Below are 11280 nucleotides of genomic sequence, written 5' to 3'. Positions count from 1 at the left end.
TGAAGACAGCTCCTATTCCCCTAAAAAGCAGGGAGTATAGAAAGTGTAGTACAATCAGATAAGTACAATTTAAATCCCTAGCCCTTTAAAAAATGGGGGGGGGGGCGGTATTGTACATGAAATAAGTAAAATTTAAATTCAATTCCTATCTCCTAAAAAGTGGGAGTTCAAGCAGGGTTGGGTTATTTCCTATAGATGTTATTAATGCAAGTGTGGGGGGAGGGGGATAGTTGTATATCAAATAAGTACAATTTAAATCCTTATCCCTTTAAAAACAGACTTGTATATGAAATAAGTACAATTTAATTTCCTCTCCATTTCTATCCCCTAAAAAGTGGGAAGAGGGAGTTTAGGCAGGGGTGATTATTCCCTGGCCCTACAGATGTTGTTAATACAACTCCCAGCAATCCAAACCAAGAGATCAAATGGTGAGGGATCATGGGTTTTACAGTCACAACATCATCAGATGTTAACTATCCCTGTTTAATGTCACAATAAATTTAATATGCAGATTTGATAAATGTAGATTTAATACGATGTATGGGTGTGAATGGAATTGTATGGAAGATGAATGAGAGCTAATAATTTTGGAGACACTATTCTGAAGATTAAGGCCTGCAATTACTAACTACCTGCTTCATGGTCTGTAATTAAAAGTTGCTAACGAGACCAGCCAAAGTAAACTGTGATAAGAACTGTGACAGTGATAAGATAAATGTTTACAATGTTAAGAAGGAAGTCAACACAAGGCTAACGCCAATCAAAGAGATCAGCATCTGGCCAAGAAAGTGAGATGGAGCCAGGACGGAAGACCTCTATCATTAATTTACAACTTTGGGACTACATCAGCATAATATTCCTATAAAAGACTCAATCTAATAATTCTCAAATTGTGACAGATAGAGACACTGTTCACCTGCTGTGCTCTGCTCCATGGGAAGGGGAGAGACAGTGTATGATTGGAGAGTGTCAGATCTACTATTGGAAACCAGGATTCTATACACTTTGAGACTTCTTTCTCAAGGGAAGAGGAAGGAGTGTGTTTTGGAGTCATGATATGTGTTGCAGGGAGTCAGGTTTTGCTTTATGGAAAAAAAGGGATCTGATCCTTGGCATTTCAGCATTTTAGCATTATGGAAGTTTCGGAATTATGTGTTGGCCGACTACAAGAAAGCAGGATCTGGCCTAACAGGTGTGCTCCTCTAAGAAGGGAGAAAGGGATATGGTGATATTTGGGTGCATGAGGATGAATGCATGCACATGTGTGTGAATTGTGATTGAAAATGTAATTCTCCTTTGGGTTGTTGTAAGTTTGTCAGGCTGTATGGCCATGTTCCAGAAGCATTATCTCCTGACGTTTCACCTGCATCTATGGCAGGCATCCTCAGAGGTTGTGAGGACCTCACCATCTCTGAGGATGCCTGCCATAGACGCAGGTGAAACGTCAGGAGATAATGCTTCTGGAACATAGCCATACAGCCCAGTGATTTGTGTGCCAGCTAGTTATCATTTCGATGGGGATATCCACCAATCTACCTTCAACTCAAGTTAACTTCTAGTAATATTTTTTCTTCCTGGAGTATTTGTCTTCAACATGAAGAAGTGATGCAATATTAACCTGTGCCTCAAGGTCCTTCAGCTTCCTACCGAGAGCCTTGTGATATGCTGAAGGCTATGTGGTGGTAACATTTGTAGCTTCAAACTTACAGCCAGGTACTGGTTAGATCTGTGTCTGAAGACTGTTCTCATCCCTAGAAGCATCCCACTGAGTGTTTCCCTTGCAAGATAGTCTTCTTCGTCCAAAAGGCTAAATTCCTCTGAAAAAATTAAGTATCAATAACAGGAATGAAGCTGTATCATAGCCTTTTCTGGTGGGCCCATGAGGGGTGCATTCCACATTCCACAGATGGAGACGAAATGTTAGGAGAGAATGCTGTTGGAACATGGCTCCGACCCTTCCTGGAGGGTCATTCCCAGTCGGTGAAGCTGGGGGACACCTGCTCGGACCCCTGGCCATTGACCTGTGGGGTCACGCAAGGATCTATTTTGTCCCCCATGCTATTCAACATCTACATGAAACTGCTGGGAGAGGTCATCCAGGGTTTTGGAGTGCCGTGCCACCTCTACGCAGATGACACCCAACTCCACTACTCTTTTCCACCTGAATCCAAGGAAGCCCCACAGATATTGGACCCGTGCCTGGCTGCTGTGACCATCTGGATGAGGACGAACAAGCTGAAGATTAATCCTGACAAGACAGAAGTCCTCCAGGGCAGTCGTTCATCTGACTGGGATATTGGGTGCTGGACAGGTTTGCACTCCCCTGAAGTCACAGCTCTGCAGTTTGGGGGTCCTCCTGGATTCAGTGCTGATGCTTGATGCACAGGTGTTGGCGGTGGCCTTCGCACAGTTAAAACTTGTGCGTCAATACCTCATGAAGTCAGACTTGACCATGGTGGTCCATGCCTTAGTTACCTTTGGATTGGACTACTGCAATGCGCTCTATGTGGGAATTCCCTTGAAGATGGCCCGGAAACTACTAGATTAATAATGGGGGCGAATTACAGGGAGCGGACAACCCCCCTGTTTAAAGAGCTCCATTGGCTGCCATTTATTTTTCTGGTCCCAATTCAAGGTACAGGTCATCGCCCTAAATGGTTTGGGACCTGCCTACTTTCGTGACCGTATCTCCCTCCATGTACCTGCCCGATCCCTTCAATCTTCCGGGGAGGCTCTCCTTTCGCCCCTGCTGTTATCCCAGGCCCACCTGGTGGGAACAAGAGATTAGAGCTTTCTCCTCAGTGGCCCCCGACTGTGGAATATTTTACCTGGTGAGATTAGGCGAGCCCCCGCCCTAGAAAGTTTTAAGAAGAATCTTAAAACCTGGCTCTTCCATTGCGCCTTTGGTGATTAACCATACAACCTGATATTGCCATGACCCCTCAACATTTGTTCTTAGAGCCTGTACGAAGACTCCTCTCAACCTCATTCCTGAAGGGTTTCTCCCACACAAATCTGTTCCACCCCTATCTCACCCCGCATTTTTAGGTTTAGTATCTTATTCTGTACATGCAGCCTGCTCACTGTTTTTTATTTTAATTTTATTTTAATGTTATATATTTTATATATATTATTTATATATTTTTAATGTTTTATGTAATTTATGTTATTGTTTGCATTTTGATTTTATTTATTGTATTGTGTTGGTGGGCTTGGCCTCATGTAAGCCGCCCCGAGTCCCCATTGGGGAGATGGTAGCGGGGTATAAATAAAGATTATTATTTTTATTATTTGTATTATTATTATTATTATTATTATTATTATTATTCAGTCCAAAAAACTCACAGCAACCCAGTGATTCCGGTCATTAAAGCCTTTGACAATACAGATACTATGTCGCACTTGAGAAACAGTCATTTTTTACACAGGCAAACCTAGTATCTGCACTGAAGTGTCCCATCTCTAACCAGCTTTCTCATTGGTTGACTATTCCTGTATTTTTAGAGAACCACATTGGATACATCATTCCATATGAGAAAGACCCACCATTAAGTACAGATTATTATAGTCCTTTATTCTGCTTTTTCCATAAGTGGCTCCGCATAAATCAGGAACCTGTGCTTCTAATTTCAATCACCATCTCTGAGTTCATCCACATAGAAGAAATCAGATAGAGTCCTTGTTTCTTGATGCCTCGCAGGTGCAATGGTCACATATCCTCATAGATTGCAGGATGCAACCTCAAATCCATCATGTTAGGAAGCTCTGTAATAGATGTTAACAGTTAAAAATCTACACACAAAATTATATCATGTTAACATTCATTATCTGCTTCTGTCTTTCTGTATAAATGCTTTGCAAATGTCAATAGGAAACGGCACCTGAATTGGAGTGATCTACTACATTACAGTAATTCACCAAATTAAACTTCACTTACACATTCTGCCTTGATACACTCTCCTGCTGTGAGCATAAAGAGGTAAAGAAATAAAAGGATTAAATTACCAAGCAAAGGCCAAAAGGGTCTTGATCATGGGCATCCACAGGAATCTTGCAGCACAGGAAGCTACACAGTAAGCATAATTCACACATATAGCTTGCACCTGTCCTTGCAACACACCTGTGCCATTTCCTTGTGGGGTTGTGCATAATTTTTTTAAAATAACATATTCCATCAGATTTAGAAACCTACTCACAGTGGGAAAAAGTCATCAGCACTTAGAATGTTACTGCACCACTGAAGAATGTATGAGGCATGAACAGGAATTTGGAGTGAGGGACACTTCCAAAAAATGGAACAGCATAGCCAACGAAAAAGGACTATGAGAGTTCTAGTCCAAACCATCAGGGGTGCAAAATATTTTCCAGGCCCAACTCTAACGCCAGTAGTAACAATTGAAGATGTAGGCCTGGGATGTACCTAAACCAGACATGGGCAAACTTTCTAATTTGGGGGCCGCATGGTGGGCTGGAGAGGGGAAGGTGGACCGGGAGGGAGCCAAGTCCCCTCCCTGTTCTTTCTTCTCCTTCCTCTTCTCTTTCGGAGGCAGGAAGTGAAGGAAACATGGGAAATGTTTGGATCCCAAAAGGGTTGGTCTTGGTCAGGATGAGATGGTGGATGGGAGAGAAAAAGTATATCCATTAGACCCTACATTGCCTATTCCTGAGATAGAATCTTAGAATCCTAGAGCTGGAAGAGACCCCCAAGGACCATCCAGTCCAACTCCCTGCCATGCAAGAAGGCACAATTAAAGTATTCCCAATAGACAGCCTCTGCAAAAAAGCCTCCAGAGAAGGACACTTCACCACACTCCCATGCAGCCTATGTTGGAGGTTGTAAATGTAAATAAACAGAACCTTTACCACTGTTTCTGAACCAAAATATACCCTGCAGTATAGTAATAGGTCACTCAGATTTATGTCATGAGTAAAAGTAACTTTACTCCAGTTCAAAAGGTCAGACAGAGCAACAATATATACAGCAGTCTCTCTGAATTCTTACAGAGACCAGAAGAAATAAACAGTCCTTATAAACAGTCTTTAAAATATGCTTCATGCCTTAGAAATGATCAGGCTTCAGAGAGTTGGCAGCCATTTCCTTCCTGGCTGTTTCCAGTCAGTGCTCCCTTCACTCTCCTAGGTGAAAATAGCAGTTAAAACCATTTCTCTCAGCAACAAGCTAGAGACAGTAACCAATCAGAATTCTGACTCTGGCATGCTCAGCCAATCAGCTGCCGACACATGCCTTTCCAGTCAACCCATTGCATCATGGTGCCTTTTTACAAATACCCACAGCTTAGGCCACTCTCTAGCAGCTCTTACTCTCAGGAAATTCTTCCTAATCTTTTCAGTCAAATCTCTTTCCCTGCCACTTGAACCCATTGCTCCCTTGTTCGCTGGTCCCTAGAGCAGCAGAAAGTCAGTTTTCTCCCTCCTCCTTAGCATTATGCCATGGCCATTAAAGTGGTATCTAACTGTATTAATTCTACAGCCTAGATGCATCTTCTGTTCCCAAGAGGAGAAATGACTGGATTTTGTCAGAAATACAGTTTTAATCAAATATGAGGTTCCTGGTTCATTTTACATTTCACCTTATAATCAGTCAGTTTTCAGCTCATGAACATAAAGCTTGGTTTACAGTTCTTTAATTCTGAATTGCACATATGCAGTTTTAGAACCACCCATTTTATATCAAAGGTTGGGAACACATACGTAGCATAATGTCAGGATGGGGAGACCCGTTATAGAGTAAAGTTTCTTATCCACATCCTTGCAACCTGCAATATAGCTACAAAATTATGTACTGATCTATTATAATATTTATAAATATTTACATTTAAAAGTTATTTCCAAATAAGCTTTATATGAGATATGCTGTGAACATTTTTGTTGTGATGTCTGAAATAGCTGAAATCCACTATAACACAGTGGGAGTTGGTTAGTTGCTTACAAAACAAATGCGCAGAATACAGGCTGAGTATTTTGCCTCTGGTCTCTGTTTCAACAAGGGCAAGATACTTTTAAAAATGAAAGTTAGGAATAGAGGTCAGTCTTAACTTGACTGAGCAAATGACCCCATTGCCCCTGTTGATGATCATGTATTTGAACTTCTTACCTGAAAGGAAAGGCTAAAACATCTAAATACTCATAAGCATGGAGGCTCTCTTGTGGATTAGTTACTGGCTGAAGGGTAGAAAGAGGGAGGTGGAAACACATGGTAGCAAACCACCTGGGCTGGAAATGCTGCTGCTTAATGACAGGTCAGTAAATGGCAAAACTGCTGCCGTTTAGGACTTGATCCTGGATGAGCATGCCAACCCAGTGTGTATTACAGAGTGTGCTTACCTAAAGGTAGGGGTGTGCCACCCACCCCGCTCCTCAACACTCTCCCTTCCTGAGCTAGCTGAGGTGTTACAACAACAACAACAAACTTTATTTATATCTCACCCCATCTCCCCATGGGGACTCAGGGTGGCTTACAACATTAAAAGGCAAACATTCAATGATGCTCAAATATAATACAATTAAACAATAAAGACAAATAGTATAAAACATTCAATCATACAAAAAACAACATAAAAGACCAATAAAAAGTTTAGGAAAGCATAGGAAAGTTTTTAGATGTTTTCGAAAAGAGGACAGCACGGGGGGCGTTCTGATCTCCTTCAGGAGAGAGTTCCAGAGGTGTAGGGGAGAGGGTGATTGCAGAAAGGGCCCTCTCTCTTTCCCCACCAGCTGGGTTAGAGACAAGAGTAGGACCAAGAGGAGGGTCTCCCTTGATGAACACAGTGTCTGGGCAGGTTTATATGAGAATAGGTGGTTGCTTAGGTAGTCTGGGCCTGAACCGTTTAGGGCTTTAAAGGTAATGATAATCACTTTAAATTTTGCCCGGTAGCAAACTGGAAACCAGTGGAGCTGCCATAACATGGGAGTTGTTATTTCCCTGTATGGTGCTCCCATTAGTAACCTGGCTGCTGAACTCTGGACCAGCTGAAACTTCTGAGAACTCTTTAAAGGCTGCCCCACTAAGAGTGCATTGCACTAGTCTAATCGAGATGCAAGTAAGGCATGTACTACCATGGTCAGATCTGGCATCTTGAGGTACGGGTGCAGCTGGCACACATGTTTTAATTGTGCAAAGGCACTTCTGACCACTGCTGATACCTGAGGCTCCAGGTCAGACAAAACTGGTTCACAGACACTATGCCAATCACTCCCTGCATGGAAAGGAATACTGACATTCTGCTTTTGGAAGATCTGTAGGTCATCAGAGCCATTAAAAACCTACCATTTTTCTATAATTTTCTGTCTTTTTGTAAGTCACCTTGAGTCCCGGTGTGGAAGAAGGATGAGATAGAAATAAGGCGAGGGACAGGTGGGTAGAATGTGGATTTAAACTGTGGTTTTATAATAAAATTTATATAAGTCCAGATTGAGTAATTTATGACCATCTTTAAATCAGCTTTTTCCCATGTGTAATGAGGTACACATGCTAACTGTGACGAATAATAGATTTTGCAGTTATGCTTTAAAAAGCTGAAAGAATAAGATGCCCAAAACTGAGGATCTCAAAAGCAGATTGCTATGCTATTTGCAACACCCCAATAATTAAACTGATTCACTTTTTTTACTAGTCATGTTACTAGTGGTGAGTTTATATGAATATCAATATAAAAAAATGATTCATGCCTCAGGTCTTGGTTTTTGTATAGTGTTTGCTATTTTATGACACAAATCATATGGATATTAATTTTAATGGTAGCTTTGGGGTTTCTCCCTACAATAACCATGAGGCTGTCTCCTGCAGAGAGAACTTGGAAGGAATGAGTTACAAGCAGTGTAATTAAGCCTGAAAAATTTAGGATCTTAAAATCCAAAAAGGACCACATATTTGTTCTATCATGTATATTTTTCACAACTTGCTTTAACATTTGTGTGCTGTACAATGTGACTGAATAAAATTAGTATTGCCATGAAATTAGTAATGAAATTAGTGAAATAACTTTTTAATATGTGTTACAGTTCAGGGCCGAAAATTCATGAAAAACAACTACAATAATATTTTTAAAAGTTTTTTTATCAGAGGCCTATGACTTCTTACTGTTTGAGCTAATAGGGTTATAACAAAGCTACATTTCAAAAGGGAGGCAATGGAAAAAGAATTAAATTATATGATTAATGACTTTGGATTCGAATAAAGTAGGTCCACTTTCACAGGTGAAGGGAGCAGAATGCCCACAAAAATAGAACATTAAGATTTTTAAAAAATTAAAAAGCACTCTTTCCTACCAAAGAATATCTCTAGGAATCTCTAGGTCCTCCAGGGAGATTGTGGTGTCAACATCTGCTATAATCAATATCTTATGGTCAACTTCTTCTGGTGGATGTTGACATCCTACGATTTCTGCCACTGATGTGTCCCAGTGACAGAAATCAGAGGAAGAACCAAAAAGATGGGTTATTTATAGGCAGATCCAAAATTACACACAAATGATTGAAGCAAACACCACCACCAGTATATCCAAAATACTCCAACATCCAAAACCATCCAATGAGTGGCTGAGATAGTGATACCTTTGCTTTCTGGTGGTTTTAATGTTGTTACATTGTATTTTATATGTTGTATGGCACCATTGTGTGCTTGTAAGCTGCCCCGAGTCCCTATGGGAGATGGTGGTGGGGTATAAATAAAAGTTTAATATTAAACTTCATTACATGCACAAAATTATTTAAAGTATTCCATAAAATTACTTTCAGGTTATGTGTATAAGATGTATGTGAAGCACACGTGTATCTCACCTCCAAGATATCTCATTATGTACATATATGAAAATACAGGTATACCAAAATCTGGAGAGAGAGAAATCAGAACCTTTCTGGTCTCAAGCATTTCGGTTAAAATTATATTCAACTTATATTTTAAAGGAAGGAACTGGCAAAACCACCTCTGAGTATTTCTGGCCTATGAAATTCATGTGGATGCCATAAGCTGATGAGAAAGCACAAAAACAGAAAAATAGGTTGCTATGAGTTTTCCAAGTTGTATGGCCATGTTCTTTGGGAACGTGGGCATACAGTCCAGAAAACTCACAACAACCCAGTGATTCCAGCTACGAAAGCCTTTGACAATACATTGAACAGAGAATGATGTTTCCTCCTTCCTCCATCACAGCCAGCCATCCAGCTCAAGTTAACCTGCTCGCCCTTTTCCCATCTCCCTTTAAGCTTCCATCCTTAGACTTTCCTTGTGCATCTACACTGTAGAATTAATGCCCCTGGTATTACATTTGGACCTTGATGGGAATTTCAAATTGTTAACAGGGAATCCCAAGCCCTGAAGACTGAACAGCTGAGGAACCAGGGAAGATCTACAGCAGCCACTAGCACCAAAGGATACATTGTACCCAGATCCCCTTTATGAAATACAAAATAACCCCTTTTAATAAACAGACAATCTGGTGCCCCTTTTCTCCATGCATGTGTCAATGTAGCTTTCTTTGTCTCTTTTCCCTGTCTCTTTCTTTGCTCCAAATTGCCCGCCTAGGCTACCATGCAGCCGCCCTAGTCCCAAATGGAATCCTTCCCTCTCCCCTTTTCCAGTTCCCCATATCCCTGAAGGCCCCGGTATCTAATGCTGATGGCCCCCATATTCGCAGGTCAAGTGGTACCAGGATCCTTGTATGTGTGTTTGAATGTTTTATGTTTTTATGATTGTATTAAATACTTTTGGAGCCATGAAACCACTGTGAAGACCCTGGTGACCTTTCACTGGCAATACATGACCTGGATTCCTCTTGTGTCTTCCTGATCTTTGCTTAAACAAAGGACTCAAGCGCCCATCATCTTCAGCCAGCATGAACCAGATGCATAAAAAGATAACTGGACCCTGAATTGGGCCAACCTTCTTTTATGTGGCTACCTAGAAGACTCATTATCGTATGAGAGCCACCCTGAAGTTGGGAGATTTTATCAGTTTCCTTTCAATGCCATTTCCTCTTTCCCAGGGAAGGATCACTTAATCCCATCATTCTGGACAATATACTGACTTAATCAACAATGGTCACAGCCGCTAAGGGCATTAGACCCACTTGATGGTCATTCACTGGATACTTTGAAAGTCAATAAATCCCAGGGACCTTGTTTTGTTAGTCTCAAGACTGAGACACTATTGTCCACTTACAAGTTAATATTTGCCTTTGTTCCCCATGACCATCCTGCACCAGCCGGCCACTGGAGGGCCACAAATCTGCACTGAAAGCAGGGAAAGCCTTCTGATTGGCTGCCAGGTGCCACAGTCCCACCCCACGGAAGAATTCCTCCCAGCTGGGCGTGATGTCAGCACCAGCTCCACCAATCAGCGTGAAACCAGCCTCTCCAACATATAACAACTTTAACTGCAGTGGTTCAAGGCTATAGAATACTGGGTGAAGTACCAGAATTCTTTGGCAGAGACTGCTGACAAACATGTAAAACTGCAACTCCCATGATTCCATAGCATTGAGCCATGGCAGTTAAAGCCCTGGTAAACTGCATTACTTCTAAAGTTCAGATGCACCGTTAAATAGAAAGCCTTGCCATCAGAACTGCAAATCCATTATATCTGCCCTAGCAGGTACAAGCGAGTCATCCAGTTTGAATCTTGAAAGTTACGACTAAAACATGACTTCTACTTGCTTCCTCTTGGGCCAAAAAAAGTCCAGCAAGGCTCTAAAACAGTGAAAATCCTCCCCATGCTTCACAGAAAAGTGTTTGGGAGAACAATGTTAGCAAAAGTAGGTATGGCCCTTGAGTCTTCTGTGGGCCTAATAGACCCCTTGAGCTTTCCACAGTTGAACTCTTAGGATCATGGAAAAATCTCCTATGAACATGAAACTTGTGTAAGTATTCATAACTGTAAGAGCCTGAAGTTGCTGCAAGGAGATGTAATATGGACTTCAGATATAATCAAAATCTTGGGTTTTCTGATGGTTTAGTAGCTCTTGTGATAGCTATATATCAGAAATATGTGTTATCAACTCACAAAGGAATGCTTTGAGAAAAAAATAACTTGTATGATTTGTCAAAAATGGTTTGAAATTCATCAGATGTATCCTAAGGCACAGGCTCACCTTTTATTTAATGTATTTGATAGTACAGAAGACACCCATCAATGCAATGCTTGGCACAGGACAGTATGATATTCAATTTTCTCTCATGTTGCAAAGGGATAGACTTTTCCTCTCCAATGCACAGATATCAAGTGTGTACAAACGTAAGTAACAATACACATCATACTTGCAT

Source organism: Anolis sagrei, chromosome 4 (genome assembly GCF_037176765.1).
Source record: "Anolis sagrei isolate rAnoSag1 chromosome 4, rAnoSag1.mat, whole genome shotgun sequence".
Lineage (NCBI taxonomy): Eukaryota > Metazoa > Chordata > Lepidosauria > Squamata > Dactyloidae > Anolis > Anolis sagrei.
Note: the sequence above shows the minus strand (reverse complement) of the source record.